This window comes from Eublepharis macularius, chromosome 10 (genome assembly GCF_028583425.1).
Source record: "Eublepharis macularius isolate TG4126 chromosome 10, MPM_Emac_v1.0, whole genome shotgun sequence".
In the NCBI taxonomy this organism is placed as follows: Eukaryota; Metazoa; Chordata; class Lepidosauria; order Squamata; family Eublepharidae; genus Eublepharis; species Eublepharis macularius.
The window spans coordinates 38,516,131-38,543,512 of record NC_072799.1 but is presented as its reverse complement, the minus strand read 5'-3'; positions in this window follow the sequence as shown (position 1 = coordinate 38,543,512).

The following is a 27,382-nucleotide window of genomic DNA, read 5'->3' as shown; positions in this document are numbered from 1 at the left end:
GGTCTGTTATTTAAGTTTTACATATGGCAGTGGCCTGGGACTCATGTTTCGAAGCTTCCATTGTTCAGCCTTTCACAGATTTTTTATGAAACTAGCGCCCCACAGTTTTTACTGATGGAAACGGTCAAGGCATCAGTCAATGTCATTCCTAGCTATCTATTATTCTCACAATCCCATCTTGATTTCTCTTCCCTTCCAACATGTAATTCCAAGGCAACCTATTAGCAAAGAATTAATTCAAGAAACACACAGAGCAGTGACACTTTGGATGAGTCAGGGTGAGACATCAGTGCCTGGAGATCAAGAGGACAGAATAGACGAGATCTCTCCCTGGGTGCCAAATTCATTGGCATTAGTTAAAGGCATTCCTGCAGCAGAGGGCAAATCAGTATCAAATTTAACATCAAGTTGATACAAAGGAAAGGAGCATGTGCAATATTGCAGTAAGTAATCATCACTGTGTGAGCACTGCCTCATACACCATCAGTGGCTTCAGGTCATCCTGGGAGCCAGTTGGTGTAGTGGTTAACAGCAGCAGGACTCTAATCTGGAGAACTGGATTTGATTCCTCACTTCTTCACTTGAAGCCAACTGGGTGACCTTGGGTCAGTCAGTTTCTCAGAGCCCTCTCAGTCCCACCCACCTCAGAGGGTGATTGTCATGAGGATAATAATAAAGGATAATAATAACTTACTTTGTAAACTGCTCTGAGTGGGCGTTGTCCTGAAGGGCGGTATATAAATTGAATGTTATTATGTTGATGTTATTATCTTCTGTGGTTGTGGCTGCACTGGCATGTGGATCCTGCATGTGTATGGGTCATACCATGGATGACACACACAAGCTCTTTACAGTTGCCTCTGTGTAAAGGCTGCAACATTGAAACTGGCCCATCATTTCAACACTGAAACTGGTCTATTCTTGGTGTACAGCAATGGGAATATTCTTTGGAAGAACTTTTGTGTATGGGTTATCCTCATCCCAGCCTTTCCACACACTATTTTAAACCCAGAACAGTGCATATAGACTGAATTATAGCAGCTGAATTTGAAGAGTCGTTGGGATTTCTAAGATGATATATATGAAGCTATTTGATTCCTTTAGAGACACTAGACAAATCCTAAGCAATATTACATTGGTAGTGGCCACAGGATTTCAAGAGGCAGGCCAGCTCGAGGTGTTTCATCACCTCAGACAATGTGTACCTGCTCCCTTCTGGGCCTACACCACAACTGTCCAGACCCACATGAATCCCCTATAACAATGCTGCAGGGGTTTGGCTTGTACCTGGCCACTGCCAGCCCAGCCTGAGGAGGGAATTCTAGTCACATTTCATGCTTCTGATGGCTGCAAGTGAGTCAAGCCCCAGCAATATGTCGCCACCCTCCTCTTGTGCTGGCCCAAGCAGTCACTTAGGTGGCTCATCCACAGAACCGGCTATGTTAGGAAGCCAGTGAATGAGCTGAGTAATAATCTATGCTAACACATAACTTTTTAAAATACTTTTTTAAAAAGACAGTAGTCAGGATCTACTATAAGGAAGCTCCAGTCCAGTACACTAGCAGAGGAAGGTAAATGGGTCTTGCAAGTTTCATTAACTGCCTGCCTCTACAGATAATGCCAAGAGGCCTCACTCAAACTCCAATATTCTTTTGGAGAGGGAGAAAGGGAGTGGAGGCTGACAGACAAGGATGCTTGCTGACTGGTCAGCAACTGCTGTCCTTTATATCTTTTAAACAGTATGTACCTTGTCTACATTTGTAGTAGGCTGGCCCTTTAGCTTAGCAGGAAAGTTCCCAATGCATTGTTGTTTTGGAGGATCACTGGTAGGCAGCAACAAGCTGAGTTGAGTGGCCCTTTGCAGTGCTGACAGCAGCACAAGGTCCACTCAGCTCAGACCTGAGCTGCAGTATAACAATGACAGTCCATGTGGGCTTACCCTACCTGTTGACATTGTCACCATGCTGCAAATCCAATTCCAGTAGACCCCATGTTGCTGTAAGCATTGCAATGGCCACTTGGCTCAGCTTCCTCTAGGGCTCTTTTGATGACCCAATCAGCCCCGGCAGGGAGACTTGATAAAGAGGTGAACGGGACCAATTGTGTGTCTTGCTCATATGTGGTTATGAATCTCCTTTCCCTCCTACTGAAGGTTCATGCAGAACCTTGTGCTCATTTTCTTCTCTCAAACAATTTTCCGTGGGTGAGGTGACCCAAATGAGGATACTTTTCTTTTTTAAAAAATAGTTCTTTTTTTTTTTTTAGAATCATACACAATCCATTTCTTTTGGCATGGGCATTGGGAAAATGAGGAAAAACAATAATTCCTTCTTTAATCTGAGATTTCTAGTCTGACTGTATCACATATAGGCAAAACTGGTTGCCATCTTGACTAGATCAATATAGGTGTAATTATTTTCAGTGCCATGTGCTTATAAAACTTTAACTGGCTCTCAACAATATATATTTATAAAGCAATATTTTTTATGTGTGCCTTTCTTCTGCTAGCAATTGCATGCAGGTGAAAAGTATCAGGCTCTTGGAGCAGTTTTCATATAACTGAGGGACTTTTAAAAAAGGGGAAATGACAAAACCAAAGCAAAACATGATGACATACAGTCTTCTGAATTCTTCATCAACTGGATAATTTTCTAATATAAACTATTTTTACTCAGTTTGGGTTTTGGCAAATTGTCATGTGAATAAGGAGACCTTTGAGTTTGGAGGGCTAACCATTAGCATTAATAGCTCACAAGAAAGGTCACTCAAAATTATGTCCTTTATTAAGGAAGTAGTAAATGTAAAACAGCTTATGAAAGAGAACATGGGTTTCTCCAACTTGTTGAGTTTGAAGATATTTGGGGAATTTTGAAAAACAGAAGTAGCCACCATCACAAAATGGCTGCCAGAAAGGTGGGGGCAATACTAACCAAATGATTGTCATGGGGAACAGCCCATTACAAAACCCTGGGTTCCCGGGGCAGACAAGTGGACGCCTAGCAAGGACAGAAAACTGAAAGGGAAAAGGAGCGATGCGAAAGGTTGCACTCGGAAGCAAAACAAGAATATTATTGGAGGAGCAATGAGACCAGCAGGAACAGGAAGTGTGCCATCTTAAGTAAGGCACGAAGCTAAGCCAGAAACCATAGAGACGCTGTAAAACTACCATAGAGAAAAAACGCCCAACATTTTGGAATTACATTTTTTTTTTACATTTATCAACACTTTTCTGTTTTAGAAAGATTACCAAGAGGAGGTAAGCTTTAACGTTTCAACACAGAATTAAGGAAAAGGGCAGACACGTCGGGGGGCTCCAAACTGAGTCCCATGATGGCAGGAAAAAAGGAGTAGACAAGGAATGGCAAATGTCAATAGAAGCAGCAATTGAAGGATTGGAGAAAAAAGCGGCGGAGAATCACAAAAAACTGCTACAGAAGATGCAAGAATTGCTGGCAAAGGACTTTAAAGAGATTAGAAATGCTATTCAAGCTGATGTAGCCGCTTTGACAAAGACTGTAGAAGGAGTAGAAGAAGGAGTAGAGGAGGAGTTGCAAGTAACAACAAAAAAAGTGGAACAGGTTGAGCAAAAGACAAATGATATAAAAGTAGAAATGAAACAAGAAAATCAAGCAATTCAGACAAGAGTGGCAATGATGGAGTGCAAGGCGACGGAGAGACAGCTAAGATTTCGCAGCATTCAAGAATCTGAGACACAAACCACACAGGAACAGATGACAGAGATATTGGCAGAATTTCTAGGGAAAGAGAAGGATGAAATAACAGCAAATATGGACCTTGCATACAGAATTAATTCGGCTTTTGCAAAGCAAAGGAAGATACCAAGAGATATTATTGTGCAACTAGTGACAAAAAGAATGAAGGAAGAGATTCTCAAGAGACATTTTGAAAAACCTTTAATAAAAGAAGGGAGTAGAATCGAAATTATGAAAGAAGTACCAAAACGGATTCTCCAAGAGAGGAAGAAATACAGGGAGCTGACCCAGAAGTTAAGAGACCAGGATATTAGATACAGATGGGAAATTCCAGAAGGACTAAGCTTTTATTATAAAACTTTGAGAATAGTTATCCAAACTAAGGAGCAGATGGAAAGATTCTTACAGTAACATGCAGAGGACTTTTCTGGCATATTAAAAATGTAACAATATGGAGTACAAGTTAATATCTTGGAATGTGAATGGACTAAACTCACCCCAAAAAAGAAAAACAATTTTTCATTGGCTAAAGAAGCAAAATTCTAATATAATATGCCTACAAGAGACACATATCAAAGATAAAGATGCAAAATATTTAAAAAACAAGCAATTGGGAAAGGAATATATATCATCGTCCAAGCAAAAGAAAAAAGGAGTAGTGATTTATATAAATGAAACTCTAGAATCAAAGTTAATCTTCCAAGATAGTGATGGAAGATATATAGCTGTGGAAATAAATATAAATGCAAATAAAACTCTGGTAATAGCCCTTTATGCCCCAAATGGAGCCAAAGAGCAATTTTTTAAAGACATATTGAGTAAATTGGATCAGGACGTATTTGATCAGATGATTTTGGTTGGAGACTTTAATGGCGTGGTGGATTTACAACTAGATAAAAAATTGAAAGCAAAGGCTAAAAAATCAGGAAAATTGCCAAAAAAAATTTTTGAATTAGTCCAGCAGGGAAACTTGGAAGATGTATGGAGAAAGGAAAATCCAAAAAGTGCAGAATTTACTTACTACTCTGCAAGGCATTTATCTTTTTCACGTATTAATATGATCTGGGCGACAAAGGATTTGACTTTAATGACTAAAAAAGTGGAAATATTACCAAGGGTGAGTGCAGACCATAATCCAATGTTATGGAAATGGACAATGTGCCAAAAAAAATTTAGATGGAGAATAAATGAGGATTTATTACAAAATCAGGAGAACCTGAATTATTTGAAAGAAGAAACTAAACCATTTTTTTAAACAAATAATAATAATGAAGTTTCAACCCAGATGGTATGGGACACTTATAAGGCTGTAATAAGAGGAAATTTAATTTTATTAAATAGTAAGGATAAGAAGAGAAGACATGAGAAATGGCAAGAAATACAACAAAAAAATTATAAAAAAGAACAACAGTTAAAGAAAAAACCTGGGAAAAAGTCGATTATACAGGAAATTAAAATACTACAAGACCAAATAACAGCCATTAGTAATAAAGAGCTAGAATGGAAGTTAAAGACATTAAAGCAGAAATAATTTGAAGGAGCAAATAAACCAGGAAAGTATCTAGCCTGGCAATTGAAAAAAAGGAAGGAAAGGAAAATCATTAATAGAATAATAGAAGATGATAAGGAGTTGAGAGAGCATCATTCAATTAAACATGCATTTTATAAATATTACGCTAAGTTATTTCAGAAGAAATCAGTAAACTTACAAGAAATAGAGGGGTATCTAAAGAATACTCATCTACCAAATATACCAGAAAAGATGAAGCAGAGACTGAATGCTCCAATTACAGAAGAGGAAATCATAGAAGCAATTGATGCGGCTAAGATTGGGAAAGCACCAGGACCTGATGGGATCACAGCTAAATTTTATAAAGTAAGGAAGGAGGACCTAGTACCGATTTTAAAAAATATAATTAATGAAATGCTTCAAGGAAAAGGCCTCCCAGATACGTGGAATGAAGCAACTATTGCTCTGATCCCAAAAGAAAATCAAGATTTGAAAGATGTTAAAAATTACAGACCCATATCGCTTATAAACAACGATTACAAAATAATGGCAAGAATATTAGCAGAAAGACTTAAAATATGGCTAATGGATTTTATAGAAGATGATCAGGCTGGATTCTTACCAAATAGACAATTAAAAGACAACTTGAGAGTGGTGATAAATGCCATTGAATATTATGATAAACAACCTGATAAAGAAGTTGGCCTATTCTTTGCGGATGCAGAGAAGGCCTTTGACAATTTGAACTGGGACTTTATGTTTGCGACTATGGAGAAGATGGACTTAGGCAATGAATTTATAGAAGCAGTTAAAACAATCTACAAATTACGAAGAGCAACAATTTGTGTCAATGACGACCTAACAGAGAAATTTGAAATAAGGAAAGGAACTAGACAAGGATGTCCACTATCGTCGCTTTTGTTTGTGATGGTCTTGGAAGTATTATTGAGGAAGATCAGGGAGGATGATATAATAAAAGGGATAAAAATAAATGGGTCTTCCTACAAACTGAGAGCATTTGCAGACGAAGACCCTCTACAAATCCTGCCAAGATTGTTAGATAAAATAAAAGAGTTTGGAGAGTTGGCTGGCTTCTACATTAACAAAAAGAAATAAAAAATAATAAAAAATATGACCAAGAAGCAGCAGCAGAACTGAATGATTTAACAAATTGCGAAGTGGTACATAGAACTAAGTATTTGGGGATAGAGCTGACAGCTAAGAATATAGATTTATTCAAGAATAATTATGAAAAGCTCTGGACTCAAATTGAAAGAGACATGATAAAATGGAATAAATTAAATTTGTCATGGTTAGGTCGAATTGCCACAATCAAAATGAATGTGCTGCCCAGAATGATGTTTTTAATGCAAACAATACCAATAGTGAAAGATAAAAAGCAATTTGAAAAATGGCAGAGAAAAATTTCGGAATTTGTCTGGGCAGGAAAGAAGCCAAGAGTGAAAATGAAAGTTCTTTGTGATGCGAGGGAAAGAGGAGGTATGCAACTACCTGATCTAAGACTTTATCTTGAAGCTATATGTTTGGTGTGGATTAGAGAATGGGTAACCCTGGCCAATCATAAGTTACTAATATTGGAAGGACATAATAAAATATTTGGATGGCATGCATATATGTGGTATGAAAAATATAAAATGGATGCAATGTTTCAGCACCACTACTTAAGAAGAAATTTACTGTTAAACTGGCTCAAATACAAGAAATATATAGAAGAAAAGAAACCACTTTGGATTGTGCCGGCTGAAGTAGTTAATCCAAATTTGGAATATCAGGGGAAAGAATGGCTTACCCTCAAAGAATTGACAGTACTAGAAGATGATCAGTTGAAGCTTAAGAGAAATGAGGATTTGCCATTTAGATATGGTTGGCTACAATACAGACAAATCAAAGACTTATTTGATTCAGAGCAAAGGAAAGTAGGTTTTAGAACCAAAAACTCAGACTTGGAAGAGATACTATTGGGAGATAATATTAAAGTAATATCTAAAATGTACAAGTTGTTATTGAAGTGGTTCACAGGACATGAGACAGTAAAAGTTCAAATGGTAAAGTGGGCTATAAACTGTAATAAAGAAATAACTATGGAAGCATGGGAACAGTTATGGAAAAATACCTTAAAAATATCAACTTGCACCAGTATTAAAGAGAATGGGTATAAAATGTTGTATAGGTGGTACTTAACACTGAAAAAGCAAGCCATTGCTAACAAACAGTTGTCAAACAAATGTTGGAAATGTAAAGAGCATGAAGGTTCTTTGTTTCATATGTGGTGGACTTGTCAAAAGGCTAGGGACTTCTGGTCTAAAATATGCGCTGAAATGTCTTTGATATTACAATTTAATGTTGCAAAAAATCCAGAAATGTTATTATTATCTTTACATTTAGAAGAGGTTAATAGAAATGATAAGATATTGTTATATTATATGATAGTAACAGCAAGAACTCTATATGCTCAGTATTGGAAAAAAAGAAGAAGTACCGAATATTGAAGAATGGACAAGGAAGCTGTTGTACATGGCCGAAATGGACAAACTAACTAGAAATCTGAAAGAGCAAGATCCAGAAATTTTCTTGGAAGATTGGAACAAGTTCAAGAAATATTTGGAAAAGAAATGCAATGTTAAAGGTCAATTGTGGTCTTTTGAGGGATTTTAAATTTTATACAAAGGACTTTAACGAAAGAAAATATATAAAGATCTATACCATGGTATAAGTATTAGCAATATAGTGTAATAATAATAATATCTATGAATAAACGGGGGGCTCGAGTGTTGTTCGAAGTCAACAAAGAAAAGGGGGAGGGGAGGGGGGTACATAGACGTAGAAGAGTTAAATTGGATAAATATATTGTATTAAGTAATGATTGTATATTACCTAATCCAATAAAAATTTTATTAAAAAAAACAAACAAAAAACCCTGGGTTCCAAGCCCACTATGATCCCAGGGCTTTTTTCCAGGAGGAACACAGTGGAACAGAGTTCCGGCACCTCTTGAAAATACTCAGCAACAGCACGTGAAAATAATATTATTTCAAAGAATCTTGTGTGTTTCTTCCTCATTTCCCTCTTGAGAGTTCCACCACCTCTTTTCCCAGAAAAAAAACCCCTGTATGATCCTATAATGGAGGAGGCTGCTTCTGAAAGAATTCCTCCTATATGTTTAGGGTAGCCAGGTCCCCTTACCCTCCTGGTAGGAGGAGGGGGAACCTGGTACTTACCTACAGCCTCTTCTTGTACTAGTGGGAGTGACATCATTGCACAGGCCCCAGAAGTGCTCCCAGCCCGATTTGAGCCCTCAAATGGGATGAATTGACATGGCACGAAAACCAGGAGCACTCCTGGGACCTGTGTAATAATGCTACTCCTGGGAGTGATGTTGTCGTCCCCCACAGGAGGCTCATTCCCATGCCTGTTCCCCTGCTAACCAGGTGGCAGGGAGAGGAGGGAGGGAGCAGGGGATCCCCCATCCCCTTTGGGGGAAGAGCAACCCTAATAGTATGTTCAAAAGCAAAGTATCTCCTGTGCCCTTCCTACAGTAAAGAGACAGAAAAGTCAAAATCAGCTCTTTGATTTGGGAAAGAGCTGCTGTTTTCAGTTTCCAAGGGAGGGGAATATTTGCTTGTTTCACAGGTCTCATTTGCCAGTCCTGGACACATAAGAAAGTTTGTGTCTCTGTCCAAGTAATTGTAATATGCTAGCATGGGACAAAATCTATCAGTTCTCTCTGGGTATTCTTTGTTCCATTCAAGATCCTTTGGATTTTATCCCCAAGACTCAAGAAGTAAGTGAACACCAGGAAATGCATGGGTGGGACATTTATATACCATGGGGGGGGGGGGTTCACAGTTTTAGAATATCACTTGCTTTCTTTTGTTCTATAACAATAGCAACAACAACAGTCCATTTATATACCACCCTTCTGGACAGATTAGGGCTACCTTCAGAGTGGTAGACAAAGTGAGTGTTATTATTATCCCCACAATACAGCTGGGGAGCTGGGGCTGAGAGGACTGGCTTACCCAAGGCGACCTGCTAAGCTCATGCCTGTGGAGGGAGTAGAACTAGCAGAATGCTGATTCACATCCCAGTCTCTTAAACCACTATGCTACAGCAGCTCTCATGTGAAAGAGAACAAGAAGCACCATGCTGTGATGCTGGAACTTCAGCAATAGCTAGAATCCCATCTAGAAATACAGAACCGCTCCTTTTCACTCTTTGCTTAATTTGACAGCAAGTTCTCCTCCAGAAAAAGAGTACTTGCTATGTTTTCCAGTTCAGCAAAATACCTGTAGAGAACTGCTTTATACCCCAGAAATTATAGTGAAAAGCACTAGTACAAGAGTACAAGAGAACCAGGAGGAGGTTGAAAAAGGAGCGGAAAGGGCAGGCAAAGGGAGTAGGGGGTGCGGAAAACAAGAGAAGTGGGGGGACAAAAGGGAGGGAGAAGGATGCAGTGGGGGGGGAGGGAATCAAGACAAAGGATGGGAAGGGATTGCCCCACCCACCCAGTGAGTCTCATGGGTCCTCTGCATGTGTATGTAGAATACAGATCATCTATATATGTATATTGCTTAGGCAATCCATGAGCATAAACATGGCTGCAGCAGAGTGTGTGCATGTACGTGATAGTGGAGAACACTCAGGCTAGCATCCAGTAAAGCAACAAACCAAGCTTCCCGCCTCTGCAGTAAAGAGGGCAGAAAAGCCTAAGAGTGTTTTATTCTGACAGGGAAATGCATCAGCTGTGTTACCTCCATCTGCCACCACTGTGAGACAGTCTTCCTCTTTTTGATATTTGCTGAGCGTACGATTATGAAGATTGGGACATAAACAGGCAAGAGTGATTATGGTGATGATGATGACGATGGGAAAGTGCCTCTTCTTGGCATGTGGTGTTTGTTTCATCTGCTAAGAAGCAAGAGTACACTAGAGCTATATGAGCTTTAGCTTCTGTACTACAAATAAACTGTAGCTTTAGGCCCCCTCTTACTGACTGGGTGGTTCTCTTTGAAGAAAGAGTTGTGATTTTTGGCAAGGGCTGGCAGCACATGGGGAATACCAGTGAAAGTAATACGTCAGCCAAATTTGGGGCCCAGCTGCCAAGAATATAGATTTTTATTAGTAATGCAACCACTTACTTCTTTGCACAGTCTCAGTTATAATTGAACTTAAACTGAAGAAAATATGTTAGAGCAATGACACTCTATGGACGAGCTACCCTCATGAACACACACACACACACTCATGCTCATTTGAACATTCTTCCAGGAAGTTATAAATTCAGATTTTGTCACATCTATGACAGGCCAGTTAGGAAACTTGAACAGAATGGTCAACACAAAAGAATCACCTTATGGAGGACTTACCACTTTAGTCACAACAAATCATGTGAAAAAGTATGGGTTAATTTAAAACATTTTATGTTGCCTTTCCACCCAAATAGGGTCCCCAAAGTGGTAAACATAAAAACATGAAAACATTTGTATGTTAAAACAACTTTTAAAATAATATAGGTCCAGAGGAGTTAGCCATGTTAGGGCCAAGCTACAAGTGACGAACGACACTTGAATGGCAAGTGTATTTCTCCCTGTTCACTTGCCCTCCACTCAATCCACTTGCCGTTCAAGTGTCATTCGTCACTTGTAGCTTGGCCCTTAGTCTGTAGTTACAAAATAGTAAAAAGTCCAGTAGCACCTTTAAGACTAACAAACTTTATAGAGGCATAAGCTTTCGAGAATCACAGCTCTCTTTGTCTGACGAAGAGTGCTATGATTCTTGATAGCTTATGCCACAATAAAGTTGGTTAGTCTTAAAAGTGCTACTGGACTTTTTACTATAAAATAATATATAAGCTAATTCAATAAAAATATTTTAACGCAGAAATACACACAACAACTTAAGGCATGTCAGCTCATTTTACAAGGGCCTAGACCCCCCGGTCAGGCCATTTAATGTCCAAAATTCATAGCAAAAGAACATTATACCAGAAAACCCTTGCTGCATCATACCAAAAGTCCATGTAATCCAGCATTCTGTTTCCAACAATGGTCAGCGTTGCCTCTAGGAACCATTAAAGTGAGATATGAAGGCAACAGCTCTCCTCAGCCCTCCACCCACAACTAGTATTCAGAAAAATATTAGATTTTTCTGATCCTTGGTTCAATCTCTTATTCAGTTTTGGTAGCACATTATTTGGCCATATCTGATAATTTTAAAACTTTTAAAAATATATCAATAGTCATCAGAGCAATAAATATTATATGCTTTGGCTGCAGATGACTTATTCAATCATCTAATAATTGAATTATTTTCATTCATGACCTCTTTGCCTTATTACACTAGTTTGGAGTTTGAGAAGTGGTAAGATTTCTGTTTCAGTTATAGGCTCTGTCAAAACTTTGAAACAGGTTCAGCTTATGTTGCTTTATGACATGATTTTGGATTTCAGAATTAATTTCATGTCCAAACCAAACTCCAAGCTTATTCTATCACCTGGGAAATACTTGGTACTTTTAGCTGGTTCTAGTGAGAGTCATTGGTTTTGCAAGGCAACACTAGAAATGCATTGAATTGTAACCCTTGTGCCATCATTTCAGAGGTCTGCGAGTTATTATCTGCACTCTATAAATGTGTATTATTAACCTCATCCCAAACAAGAATACTTAGAGATGCAAAAGATCAACAGCAGGCTGACCTTTATAAATCCAGCTAGATTTAAACAGTGAAGGCTTGTAATGGTTTTAAGAGTCATTTTTAAGGCAAGCTGAAACTCTGAATGCATTACCAAAGGTTAGAAGCTTACACGCATCAGTCTAATCTCTCCCTCCACTTAAGAACAAATATCCCTTGTATTTTTCCCATCTCTTTTTGAAAAATCTAGATTGTGCTGCTCAGCCAGACAATGTAAAACAACCACCTGTACACCAGATGTGACCAGCTGTGTTTGTGAATTTACCATCTGTGGTACTCACAACATGCTAGTTGCTTAGCCGCAGATGGAATGATAGGCAAATGCATTAAGAAAATTGGTTTCAGCATTTACTTCTTGGGTCCAGTTATTTAGTTCCATTTGTGTGTTTCCCCTTCCCCCCTTCTCTTGATATCTTTGGTTCTCAAAAGCACTTCCTCCATAAAATTTCAAGCTTAAAAAATAGGTGTTTTTTTTTTTAAGTTCAGACTGGTGTGCATTTTCCTTAGATTTTCTTTTGGTGTAGTATATACCATTGTGGCTTCTTTGTTTCAATTCATGCCCTTGTCACTACCAAATACAAGCAGAAAAGGAATGTGTATTTGACTGATTAGAGACCAATTCCGTGTGACACCCGAACAAGCAAAGCAACTTATTACACCAAGCCTTATAGTACAGAAAATTTCATTGCAAAAACCTACAGATGTTTGTCCCCCAAATAGGAGACATCTGAATCTCAAATATGCTAGAGAATAGGCTCCTTTGTATAGGATTGCCCTGGGCACCTAGCTAATGAGATAATTGTAGAGAGGTGGGGCAGAAGGATAGACAAAGCTTCACGCACCTATTTTCCTTTGGCCGCAGAGCCACGTGGACACTCAACAAAGATTCACAGAATACAGCTTTGCTGTATAAGGAAAAAAGTCAAGAAATACCATCACAGTTGTACCAGACTTAACTAATGTTGTTTGCATTGAATCACCACTATTCCAATAATCCTTTCCCAGGAACAAAAGCTTTTCTACAGTGAGGCATAAAACCAGCTTGAAGATGAAGACATGAAATGTACTTTCTACCTGCTGGAAGATTCCCCCCACCCCTGCTCCCAGCAATGGCATGTAGTTGATTAGTACAGCTGATGGGGCCCTGACTTCATCCCATGTTGGCCCACCATCCATCTGCACTGTGGATAGAAACAGTGCAGATGGGGAGAAATTGTATTTAGAAGAATTTCTCCTTTCTGTGCAATAATGTTGGGATTAGAGACAGGCACGAACTGAAATATAAACTGAAGTTTGTCACGAACTGGGTTGGTTCATGATTTGCGAACTGGCAGTTTGTGGGAGCTTATTTCTCACAAACCATGATAAATTTTAGCCCAGTTCATTTAATTCATATTTTGGTTCATCACTGTAGACAGCTTGGTGCCAATCAATCAGTTTCCTAGGCAACAGGGGGGATGGGCTCTCTGTAGACCTTCTGCGGACCCAGAAGTGACGTTTTCATGAACTGCATGAACCAGTTCAAGAACCGGGGCAAGTTCGTGAAAGTTCATGGTTCATGGTTCATGAAACATGATGAACCATGAACCACACAGTTTGGAATTTTCCTGGTTTGTGCCCATCTCTAGTTGGGATGCAAATGTTCCTGTGTATTGTAAGAAGATGATGCCTACGTAAATACGTACTGCTTACCAACTGCAACCCAAAGGCACACTGCAGCAGCCCAAATGTAAGGAAGACTTCCTTTCACAGCTTTTTGCTTTTCACTTTAGAATCTGTTCATCACATGTTGCATGATTATGTGATATAATTTAAGCATAATATTTTAAAAATTAAATAAAATTTTAATTTAAAAAACCCAGAATTCAAAGAAGTATGCATCTTTGTGGAGAGCCTAATTGACTAATTAGTATGCTTATGAAGTCTTCAGAAGTTCTGAAGAGGACCTGATGTCTGAATAGACCAGTTTTTAGTGGGTAAAAATTTCATCCTGGATCTGGAAAAAGCTAAGTTTTATTCACATATCTGTCACAGACTCAGGAGCAACTTACATATTATCAGAGCAATGGGAGTAACTTTGACATCACTGGAAACAACACTGCTCCAATAAGAACCATTGGATGCAGTCAGATAGGCCAGGCAACTAATACAGCAACTCAGACAAGCAATGTAAAAAATCATGTCAATGTTCAACAATCATTGTTGAAATGAGATACTTATATATAAGTCATGGTACAATAGAGGAAGGGGGGAAATGCCCCAGAGATGATGTAAAATTCACACAGTAAACCCATTTTGCTTTCTTACTGCACGCACTCTTTAAAATCCTGTACATAGTCTCTACTGATTTTTTAAAAATAGAGCGCGCTCTCTCTCTCTCTTAAAATAGGGCTCTCTTTATCACTTAGTTTATCCTGAAATCAGGTACTTGATAAGAATTTTGTACAAAAAGGCAGAATTCTAAAGTTCAGTTTGGGTTCTGGAGAAATTCCTGTGAATAATGGAATGACGTATTTCAATATCCTCTCAAGTTCAACCAAGTTGCCAGTCCCAGAGGACCTCACTGTAAGCAGTAGCATCCTCTCCTTCCAATAAACCTGTTCATAATCTCCATCTGTACATTGTAAAGAAATTAGTCATCTGATGTACAAAGTGCAAGAGGTCTCTGTCACTTGCATAAAGAAGCCAGCTACAAAAAGTTAATGAGGTGAAGCATCCTTCGTCTTTAAGGGGGATGCGGCTGCTGTACAACAGCAGGAACACTGGGGTCAGCATCTTGTTAATGGTAGCTATTAACCAAACTAGAACAGTCTGTTTACTTTTAAAAGGAGTATTTTAAAAGGCCATGCCTGTTCTTCCCATCATTGCAAAACAGAGGTACTGAAATGCACTGAAAAGAAAATATCAGGAACTGTAGAGCTTGTTTCTGACATTTATCCAGTGCAGTAACATTTGCTTCATATGATATTTATGAATCCCTTCTGTCTGTCACCATGCAGTCCTCATAGATTTCAGGACAGTAACAAAATTGTAAAAGCCATTACCATTTAAAAAACATAATATTGTGAAAATATATGGGATGAGTTAGATCCTTTCCACTGTGTAATGACATGTTCTTGAACAGAAGAAACTTTTCTCTAATGGAAGAAGCTTTCATCTCAAAGAGTAAGCTTGGAACAAAGCATATCTCATAATGGAATGGAGTAATTACTAACTGGATCCAACCCAATATCTTTAAGAAACACTATATAATCTCTTGCTTATCTGTGACTGAGATGGGCACAAACCGGAAAAATACCAAACCATGTGGTTCATGGTTCGTCAAATTTCATGAACCACAAACTTTCACAAACCTGCCTCTGGTTTGCGAACCAGTTCATTTGGTTCGTGAAAACATCACATCCAGGTCAGAAAATCATCACTTTCGGGTCAGCAGAAGGTCTGCAGGAAGTCCATCCCCTGTTGCCTAGGAAACTGATTGATTGGCACCAGGCTGTCTGCAGTGACGAACCAAAATTTGAACCAAATGAACCAGCCTGAAAGTTCGTGGCAGTTCGTCAGAAATGGGATCTGATGAACTGTGGTTCGCAAACCACGAACCGGCCTGGGTCATGCTTAATTTTGGTTTGTATTTCAGTTCGTGCCCAGCTCTATCTGTGACCTCTAAATGTTCGGAGGAAGATCTTTTATTGCTTGTGGTAAATATGCAGAGTATACAGATCAATCTGATGAAAAGGATTCCTAAACTGGACAGCAGTTACTCTGCATACTGCTCTGTGGGCTCTTGATGTTTGTACAATGATACATTTGTAAGAACTCTGCATAGGTTCTTTAAGATCCATCTTAGTATGTTTTTATTTATTTAGATTTTTTTTACCCTTTCACAATGCAGCTTACAATATGGTTCCTCCTTCCTCCATTTTATCCTCACAACAATAGCCTTTTGAGGTAGTTGAGGCTGAGGGGGGAGTGATTTCCCAAGGTCATCCAGCCATGTTCCACGGCAAACTGATGATTCAAACCTGGGCTTCCCAGAACTTAGTCCAACATCCTAACCACTGTACCACACTGACCGTCTTGAGAGCAATCCTAATCAGGCCTACCCAGCATCCTACTCATATCTGTTCAGTGCCTTAAAAAAAAATTAAGGTAGTCCCCCGTGCAAGCACCGAGTCTTTACTGACCCATGGGGAGACGGCGCATCACAATGTTTTCTTGGCAGACTTTTCTTGTGGGGTGGTTTGCCATTGCCTTCCCCAGTCATCTCCTTTACCCCCAGGAAACTGAGTACTCATTTTACCGACCTCAGAAGGATGGCAGGCTGAGTCAACCTTGAGCCGGCTATCTGAACTTAGCTTTCGCCGGGATAGAACTCAGATCGTGTGAGCAGAGCTTCGGCTGCAATACTGCAGCTTACCACTCTGCACCACTGGATTACTCCCAGTCGCTTACTCCTGGTAAAATCATAGGATTACTCTCAATATTGACTAAAATGTATTTCCTTGAACATTTGGCATAAGTTGCTGAAACTTTATCTTTGTTCCTGCTTACCTTGTAGGCATGGGCAGTGGTACACAAAAGAAAAATTCATTTGTCACAAGTTCACATCTGCCTAGATATTACCTTATCCTGATGGCAAGCCACAAATAAATGACCTAACACAAAAAAAGTTTGTGAAAGAATATTGTTGTAGGAAAAATAGCTTTGCTACTTTGCGCCATGAAACAAAAGCACATTTAAATACTGACTGAATGGAAAGGCCTCCATAGAAACAATTGTCTCTGGGAAAGTGAAATGAAACCGTAACTGGTTTTAGTGGGGAGGGGGATGGTTGCTATGTGGCCGGAATATATTCAGAATCAGGCTCTGTTCCACCTAAAGTATTTGAAAATCCAACAGACATGATTAATTAGGTATTCCTCATAAAGAAGCTGCTCACTGCTTCGCCAGCAGAAATAGATGGCCAGAGACCAGGCCTCATTATTCTGGGGAGGTTTGAATTCAAAGAATTCCTAGTAGCAAGCTACAGGTTGGTAGTACATTTGGACTGATACTGTTGATTTTTCACAAAGACCGTTCTTAATATGCCATCTCCACTACTTTCCTCCATGCCACACTGCTTTCATTGTATCTGTATGAAATTGGTCTGCCTCAACAATCTACCCCATTATATACCCAAATTCTTAAAATAAATCATGCGAGTTTTAAAGGATATTTTCCTTTTCTTGTATAATTTGTTTCTGGGCCATTTCTTTTGTCTTTCTTAACAACATCTTAGTTTCTACACATCAGCAATTTTTATTTGCAAAAATGTTTCACAGTGTGATTTATAGAGTGACAGAGTAGATTCTCCAGTGGGCTAAACTCACTTTGATTCAGTTTTGTGATAGTGCCCTGCAATCTATTTCTTAATCATTATTTTTAAAAATCAAACAGAATCACTCAATTGGAATTATTCTAATTACATCTGACAAACTGATTTGTAATTATGTATTTTAATTTGTATTTATCTATGTTATTTATAGTCTGCCAGGCCTTTCTCATGGAGACTCAAGAAGGATTACACAGTGTTAGGTCATTATGATCAACAGCTGGGACATTCAATACACAACACAATAATGTATGCATTGCAGATATTTGAAAAGAATAATAAATTCCAATACATAGATCCAGAGGAGTTAGCCATGTTAGTTTGTAGTTGCAAAATAGTAGAGTCCAGTAGCACCTTTAAGACTAACCAACTTATTTGCAGCATAAGCTTTCAAGAACCACAGCTCTCTTTGTCAGATGCATGCATCTGATGAAGAGAGCTGTGGTTCTTGAAAGCTTATGCAAGTCCAGTAGCACCTTTAAGACTAACCAACTTATATGCTACATGTAAGTTGGTTAGTCTTAAAGGTGCTATTGGACTCTTTACTAAATTCCAATACAGGAATACAAAGATGAAACACTGCTGAAACAAAACATAAGTAATTTGATGTGTCAATGGGGAAACTACTCAGTAAGAACATATCTACATCAACAGACAGTACCCAGTACTATAATCTACCATCCCTGTCCCTTTACCAAAGCATCTCTTGAACCATATCCTTTCAGCACAGCTCTATTGTGTGAGTAGAAAGTGTTCCCAAATAATTCAGTTTTGCATCATCTGTAGAAGGTGGGAGCTTTCCTGACCTCTGCAGGCAGGCCATTTCATACGATGGGGTCTATAAATTACATACTGTGCAAAAATTGCATGAATGTGAATTATTATTTATTTAATTAATTACTATTTATTTTCCACCCAGAAGATCAAGGTAAAACAAGTGCTTCCTCTTCATTTTATCCTCACAGCAACATTGTGAGTTAGGTTAAGTTGGGTGAAAGATTGTGATTCTTTCTGGTTTATTCAATGACTTGGCGGAGTGGGCCTTTGACCTCGGTTTCCCTGGTGATTCAAGGTCTACTGGAAAAACATTACACACCCTTTTGGGACTCACAAGCAACTTTGAGCAATTTGTGTCACAGCCAGTTCCACAGGTCTGCTCAGAACCTGCCCAACTAAACACTATTGGGCAGATGTGCTCAACTGGCTGTAACACAAATAGCCCTCCACCCATGGCTCTTCTTTGTCAGTTAAAGTGTGCAGAATGCAAAGAAGGGAATGATACTCCTCCTGCCTCCATGTGTACACAGGAGCCGATTTGCACTCCACACTGTTTTAAAGGTATACTTTGGGTCACATGTTAAACACCAGTTGAGTTGGATTTTCTCTAATAAAACTTGTGAGGGTGAGAAGGGTGAGAAGAGGTGAACCGTTTGATTGGCAGTGTGCGGGATTTGATGAATAACATTTCATTTATAAGAAACAGAACAAATTGATGTTGGAGAACAATCATCATAGTTGTCAGGCTTTGTAGGTTGCTGTAAGAGTATGGTGGACTGCCACCAAAGAAAGCTATCCAAAGCTTCTCCAAAGAAAGGGGAAGCATGTATGTGCCCCACAACCAGGAGACCCCTGAGGCAAGTTTCTTCCTCTGCTGAGTACTAGTGTCATCAGGAACTTAGTGGCACATCTAGATGCCAGGAAAGACCTGGGCCCAGAAGAGGAAGCCAGGTGGGGAATCTTCGTGGGGTAGGGGTGCAGAAAACTGGAAAGTTGTCGTATGGGGCACAGAAGTCTAAGATGTTATATGTCCTTTCTGACAGTTTAGTGCAACTGATGGATGGTAGCTGATCTGAGCTAGCCTGCCTTAATCCAGTCCAGTTGCATGGCAGTGAACCGATTGACAAAGCTGGGTCCATATGGCCTGGGAGGATTGTTCAGCACCCCTGGCAGCGACGAGTATGGTGAACTTTGAAAAACAACACGGATATGGCTGAAGGAGGCTGGTAGCAGTGGCAGTGCAGCCACCTCATAAGGAGGTACTGGGAGCATCTGCCATGCTGGCAGTGAGGGAAGCGGATTCCAGACTGTAGAGTGCATGGCTGTGAGGCAGTATCTATGGCAGGTATCCGGTGGTCAGTGATGGTAGGTCCATTTGGCCCTGGCTGGGGTATGCTTGGCCATTGGAGGCCTTGTGGGTCAGTCCCTGCCTCCTTACATCATGGCTCTTTCCACCCAACATGGCCTGGCTAGCACATTCCAGGGTTAGTGCCGACTGGTAATGTGAAATGGGGGGCCCAGACTTACCTGGGCCATCCGTTGCCGCCGCGGGAGGAGGAGCAGGGATCGCAGCGGCTGCCTTGCTCGCTGGCTCGCCCGGCATGCCCCGGGCGAGCCAGCGACCAACCAGTTCAAACTGCGGGCCAGCCAATCGAACCGTTGGGGGCAGGGCTGGCCGCGGGTCTCCCGCGGCTGTTTCCTCCAAGGTATTTAACTGGCTGCCAGACCCACCCCCGCCCACTTCGTCTTCGGCGAGCGGACACCCACCCTCCTCTCCCTGTTTTGTTGCGTCATTATTTGTCACAACTTTTAGGCGGTTGGGCATTGGATCGGATCCCATTTGTTGGGGAGCCGGGCCCTCGGTCGCAGGCTCCCCATGGAGGGGATTCCCATAAGGAATCTTGAGAGGGAGATATGAAGGCACGCCCAGCTCGGGGGCTGCCGGGGCATTCTCCCTCCCAGGTGGCAAGGGGATCACCAAGGGTGTACACCAGGTGACTTCCCCCCTTTACAATGCCACTCCTTGGTTCCCCTCCCCTCAGCTGGTGACTGGGGGGGCGGGGGGTCATCGGCTGACAGGCGGGTCAGCCGATGCGGTTCCGAGGATCCGATCCACATGCGGCGCCAATACTCCTGTTGCTGTTTTATGTTAATAAAGTTGTGGCCATTTTTTCACCCAGCCAGTGTGTGTGTGTGCTTGTTGTTGCCGCGCGTCCCTTCCCGCTCCTCTTCCTCTCGACCATAGGCGGTAATGGGCTTATATGGTGGGGTAGCTCAGGTGCTGTCCACTCAAGTTCCTATCAGCACGCACACACACCCTTCACTGAAGCACGGACTGGCTATGTCATGCCTATCCAGGTCCCTCAGGGATGGCTTCCGTCCACCATATCCTCCCCTAGACGGCTAAGTGTGGGTGACAGGTGCTGGTGGGTCTGTGGGAAGCCCAGCAGTAGTCTGGTATGAGGATCCAGCTCTATACAACTGAAGGTACCTCGGCAGCATGGAGCATCTCCCAAACGTGCCAATGCCTTGTTTTGGGGAAGAATGTTCCTAGGGACGGGAAGCTCCCTCCTTTCTGGCTGGTCTCCCCCACTTTTTGGTCAGGTACCAGACAGCCTGCTGTAGTTCATTCCATTCATCACCCTTCCCTTCCAAAGAAGCCCAGTAAATGATGCCTGTGCGGACACATGCTTCGATTGGGCCATCAGGTTGTCAGCGGTGTGCGGTTGGCACAGAAAGGGGACACTGAGTTGTTATTTTGCCTCCTCCACGTCCTGCCTGTGGACTCTTTGCTTTTGGGTTGTCATTCAAGGACCATCCCTATATGGGCAGGGCTCTGCCAGCCAGGTGCTCTGTCTCAGGTGTGGCTTTTGGCTGCTTCAGCTCTTTTCTTGAGGGGGCATGTAACACTCACCCGCAGCTTTAACACGGCCATGATTATCCCAGTTTCCATATCTCAGTCTAAGGATTACTGCAGGCACACGGGAGGACCTCCAAGTATGGGGGGTTCTCAACTCCTTTAACGGAGTCACTTTATGGAGGGAGGCCTGTTGCTAGTTGGTGTGCTTTAGGCCTTCTCCGATGCCTGCTTGAAGGTCTTTTGATGGCGGCCCTAGTTAGCTTGCCCTTGAGGCCAGTGGATCCCTGGCCTGGATTCCTCAGGATTTCCCCCCTCCCCAGTTTGGAAAGCAGAGGTGTACAGGGCAATCTAGTTTGCCATTTTACTCACCACTCAATGGGCTTTCAATACTGCTGTACACCTGTTTAGGTGGAGGGGAGGCATGGCAACTTTGGTTTAGCATGCCTCCCAGCTTTGATGTGACAACACTTCTTTCAGCAGTTCTGCCTTGTTGTGGCCTAATCCCTTAAGGATGGGTCATGAGGAGCCTTTATGGCTCATGACACAAATCTTACAGGTGACATGTTTGCAAACGAGCCAAAGGCAATGGGGCTTAGGAGGCTATTTGGCCCCAGGGTGGTTGGGAGCTATGTCCAGGGGTCCCCTTGGCCGGTACATGGAGGTCCAGCAATAGGATGCAACCGTTGTTCTGATATGCATGGCACACCTCCATCTCAGTGCCCAAGTGGCCTGGTGGCTGGAAGGGAGATGTAGTTCTCTGCCTCGCCTCCTGGTCATTTAGGTGCGGTCCTCCACCTCATGTTGGTCATTCACTGTGTGGTAATGACTAGAGGTGGGCACAATCCAAAAAAAAATACCGATCAAGCTGATCATGGATCAGCGCCGGCGACGATCCCAAATTAACGATCCACACCGATCATCTCCTGTTTCAGATCCGTGGATCGTGGATCATGGAGGCAAAAGCGGAGGAGCACCCCACTGTTCCCAGCGATACAGGAACGGTGGCTGATGCCGGCGGCATCTGTGTTTGTGTTTGGCTGTCTGTGTTTGGCCGTCAGAGCTGCCTATCAGGGTTTGCAGGGATGAGATTGGAGTGCCCATGGCTACAGAACACCCCCTCCCCCCTCCCTCCCTTGGGTGTCTTCTCCCAACTGGTGACTGCTTTGCTGCTCCGTGGTTGGAAGGAAGCCCTGCTGATCAAGGAAAGCTGGGCTTCCATTCGTTGGCCCAGCATCCTGATTTTTTGGTCTGCAATGCTTCTGTGCCGGGTGTGGCAGGATGCATTGGACCACAACGCTTTAGAATGGGCTAGGCAAATGGCCAATAGAGCCCTATTCAAGGCTAGGACAGAGGGGTTGGGGATTTATTTGCTCCATCCGCAAATTTGGGCCGAGTTTGCAGACTTCTACCGGGGGGATGGTGTACACCTCTCTACAGGAGGCAATAGTATATTTTTGAACAACCTGCAGCAAAGGCTTAGGTTGGGCTTTAAGCCATTTATGGGATGCTGAGGCCTAAGCTGAGGCTTGGCCTCTGTGGTGGCAGGATTTTAAGTTAGGGGAAAATTTGAGCGGTCCGGTGAGCACCCTTGGTACCTCCCCATTGGTGGGGAATTGGGGTCTGTCAGAAGTGGCTGGCTGCCGTACGGTCCAGTTGTGAGGACAGACACCCTGGGTGGGGAACCCCTGGACAAGCCAGTCTCCCCCCGCTGCTGTATGGCTGGGTGGGGGAGCTTTACAGGGGTGAACCACTTCGCCTGGCCAGGCCGGGTCCCAGCCATACTGTGGATGGCTCGCACCCAGGGCATCAGATGTCCCACCCAGACAGGTCAGGGCAGGGTCCAGGAGTGACCCCAGGGCCTGACCTGTACCGCTAGTTAGGCCCTTGCCATAGTTTATGTTTAATTGTTGTAATTTTAATAAAGCGGCCCATTTTAGAACCCAAATACTGTGTCTGCCTTTCATTCCGACTGAGGGGGCAATGTGGAGTTTGATGAATAGATTTGGGGACCATCCGCTTTATGCTACCTTGATTTGCTTGACTGTCCTTCTACTAAAATATGTTTTACTTTTGGTTAACAACAGAAATATATGTTTATGTTCTAGTAATAGATGTTTATGTTCTAGCGAGCTGTTTTTTAACGATTTGCTCCCCCATTTAAGAAGCATCTTGCAATAAGTTACTATGACTGCTTTCTAATAATGGCAGGAAATAGTCTTTCTATGTTTACACAAGCCTACATGTATCTTAAAAGGGTGCTGCAAGGTCTCCTGCTTCAAATCAATGTTTCCCAACCTTTGGGACTGTGACCTGACCCAAAAGTGGGCTGCAAGCCTTTGAAAGTGTCCCAGGTTTTTCCAGTTATATATATATATATGCTTATGTATCTATGTGCAGCTATGTTAATTTCATATGGAAATTTATGGGGAACAAACATCTGGCTGGCACCATCCACTGCTGGAAATAGGATGCTGCACTACATGGACTTTTGGTCCGATCCAGAAGTGTAGTCACTAGGGAATGCAATCCCAGTTAGGAGGTAGGCGCGCCAGTCTCCAGGAAGGTCTGGAGACCTGGAATTACAACTGATATCCAGACTACCAACGTCAGTTTCTGTGGAGGAAATGGCTGTTTTGGATGATGTAGGAAAAATTGTTATAGAGGGTGGCATTATGCCCTCTGAGGTCCTTCCTCTTCCCAAACCCCACTGTCCCCAGGCTCCACCCTCAAATATCCAGGAACTTCCCACACCAGAGTTGACAGCCCTATTAGTAGGACTTGGTTCTCAGGCAGATGTCCAGACCTCAACTTGCACACAGACATCCAAAGCTCTGCCACAGATAATAAGCTTTGCACTGAAAGTTAGAGCGGAACCACAAGTGACAAAAGACACAGGTTGGACACTTGTCAGCTTCCCTCAAGTTTTGATGGGAAATGTAGGCATCCTGGTCTCGCAGCTTCGCTCTCTGACTGCTGTCCAATGGACTTTTCAACTGTCACTTGTCCAACATTCTGCCAAGCTGCCTACATTTCCCATCAAAACTTGAGGGAAGCTGACAAGTGTCCAACCTGTGCCTTTTGTCACTTGTGGTTCCACTCTCAGTCTGAGTGACAGACCTGAGGTAAATTTAGCAAAGTTCACAATGGAAAATTCTGGTTAAGGCCTATCAATAGGTTTGCTAGCTATGGGTTAGGAAATTCCTGGAGATTAGGGACTGTAGCCTAGGGAGAGCAGGGGTTGGGAAGAGACCTCATCAGTGAATAATGTCATACAGTCCACCCTCCAAAGCAGCCATTTTCTCCAGGGGAACTGCTCTATGTCATCTGGTGACCACTTGTAATTCTGAGAGATTTCCAGGTACCACCTGGAGGTTGGCAACCTTATCTGCTACATACTGAACTTGAACAAGGAAGACTTGGTTTCAAATCCCTGCTCAGCCATAAATTTTTACTCTTAAACCAATCACAATCTCTTGTTCTAATCTCTGTCACAGGATTGTTGGGAGAGGAAACAATGAAGGTAAAGCCACCCTAAATTCCTTGGAAGAAAGGTATCATAAAATGCCATAGAAAAGATATTTATAACCTTTTTTAGATTCCTTTCCAACCACATGGTGCTTAAGATGACATACAATGCTTTCCATAATGAACCCTGGAACTATTCATCATTTCCCTTTCAGGATCCCCCACTCTATTTAAAATATCCTTTAAAACATTCCTGCTGTGGGGCAAGAAACTCCTCCATAAAGAGCAAAAAAGTTATACCACTTATAAAATAGCTGGAGGTAGCTAATCAAAAAAGTTATATCTAAGCACTATCCTAACCAAACTTATTATGATGGAAAGCCCATAGAATTTATTGTGGCTTAATTCCGAATAATATTTAAGATCACACTGTTAATGGCTAGGACAGGGAGTAGTTTGTAGATTTAAGTAGTTTTGACACCTTGATGCTTTCCAGTTATGTCTTTGAAAAATACAGTATATATTGTACATATGATGCCTTTGGGAACAAGGGAATATAGGGAGGTCAAGCATGGTTCCACTATATGAATCATACTTTTTCTCCATGGTACCATTTGTCTATCAGGGGTTTATTCCCCACCAAGATGAAACAGTTTCACAGCCAGCTGCTTAGCACTGGTCATTGCCTTATAAGAACAATGTACTCATCAGTGTAACCATGCATTACTGTCCATCATCCCACAGACACCAAAGCAAGCTGTGATAACCTTGAACACTCCACCAACAGTTCATAGGCAGGAACATTAATGATGTCAATCCATTATCTCACCATGAGGTCTGACAAGCAGACAGAGAAAGTAATAGCTTTGGAAGTAGGATTTAACTGCTTAGGGTTGGAAATTGTCTTCAAGCTGCTGTAATACCAGAAAGGAACGATGACTACAATTAAGACTGGCAGGAGAAATAAATATTTTCTTTTTTGTAATCACACAAATAGATCAAGTCTGTTACATTGCTACAAACCACATTCTCAACTATCACTCAGAAACGAAAGCTTATTTTTTGAATACTTTACAATTCCATTCAAGAAATTAGTTAGAAACTTTATGCTTCTATTTGCAAATTCAGTTCCACATAGACAATATATCCTTTGAAAATGCAGTTAAAGAACTTAATCTACTAAAATGTCACTGGACAGTTCAGTTCAATTGAAGTCAATGGATCAAAGCAAGTTTGATTAGACTGTACATTACAGTTTAAGTACCTAGATATTATAATACTTCATATTTAGTTTATAATTATACTTGTGACTGCCAAAATGAAGAAATTTATTTCTCTAAAAATGATCTTTAAAATTCAAGTAAACTATGATAAAGAACCCAATGTATGTTTATACTTCCTATGTGCTTCCACGGGAAGAACCATCCACATATGCGTGGAATTTAATGCCAACAAACAAACCCTGGTTTGTTGAACTTTGTGAATCCAGACATTACAAGTAATTGTGGGGTTGAGCAAATGATAGTTTATGGTAATGTTGGACCACCTGAAAGCACGTGGTCCAACATACAGGATCCTGTTTGATTGGGAGAAATTCAAGTTAGAAATATTTTAAAATAAAATAAAAATAAATTGGGATTGTTGGTGCAATCAAACCAATTGATATCAAACTAGGGTTTGCAGTTGGTGTGTTAAACACAGTTTGTGTGGTCTGTTAAGACTAGGTTTGCCAAAAACTTTATAGCATGTTTCAAAGGTGAACATACTATATTCAATATGAGTTGAACATCTGCCTGCCTGCAGTCCACTTCAAACAGCTATCAAACTCCATTGCCACTCCAGACGGAAAGAAGAGACAGACACCAGTTTTGGGATCTAAACGGGCCATATTTATTTTGGCAACAACATAAACCAACATATATACACGGCAAGGACCTAACTAGTGGTACAGGTCAGGCCCTGGGGTCACTACTGGACCTCTACCCTGACCTGTCTGGGCGAGTCCCGCTGCCCCAGGCACGAGCCATCCACGCTCATGGCTGGAACCTGGCTGGCCAGGGGTATCAATACAGTAAGTAACATGTTTATATCCAGGGTCACACAACTGGTCAGCTAATTCATCTCCTGTAATGCAGTGCAAAAATGTGAATATCTGAAACAAACAGTATTTTTAAAAAATACAATGTTTCTTTTTAGCCCTGGTTAATTTGCTCTCTGTTTTAATTTATCATATGATTGGATGCTGACCAGTGTGCAACAATAGGTCTGTGAGTGAGGGGGAAAGTAGGATTCCTACTGCTCTGTGTAAGAATGTGATTGTGTATGTGTGAAGCATTTCTGCTTGTAGTGCATTGTGCTGTTTGAATACTTGAATGTAAATCATCAAACAAGTCTGAACTGTTCACAAACAGCTAAACTGTTTGGTGACAAATCAGTTCCCTGTTTATGACTGACAGACCATTAGTCAAATCAGTGGATGTTCCAACATCCTTAGTTATGACTAGAGATGGGCACGAACAGCATTATGAACTTCAAAAACCCATGAAACTGGCAATCGCGAGATCGCAATCTGGCAGTTCGTGATTGTCCATGGCCAATGAACCAGCATTCGGAAGAGGCCTGGTTCAAGGTGTTCAGCCGCAGTTTGGGAAGCCAGACACTCAGGCACCAGCAATCAATTCCCCTGGCAATGGAGCCGGGGGAATGCCTGAACTTGTCTGCGCTCCTTCTGTCGCCCTGGAAACCCAAATGGAAGCCCAGCTTACCTTGATTGGCAGGTCTTCCTTCCAACCACGGAGCTGCAAAGTGGTTACAAGTTGGGAGAAGACACCCAGGGGAGGGAGGGGGAAGGGGGTGTCCTGTAGCCACGGGCACTCCAATCTCATCCCTGCAAACCCTGATAGGCAGCTCTGACGGCCAAACACAGACTGCCTGCGTTGCTCAATGGGACCTGTGCTAATAAATAGCTGTGGGCT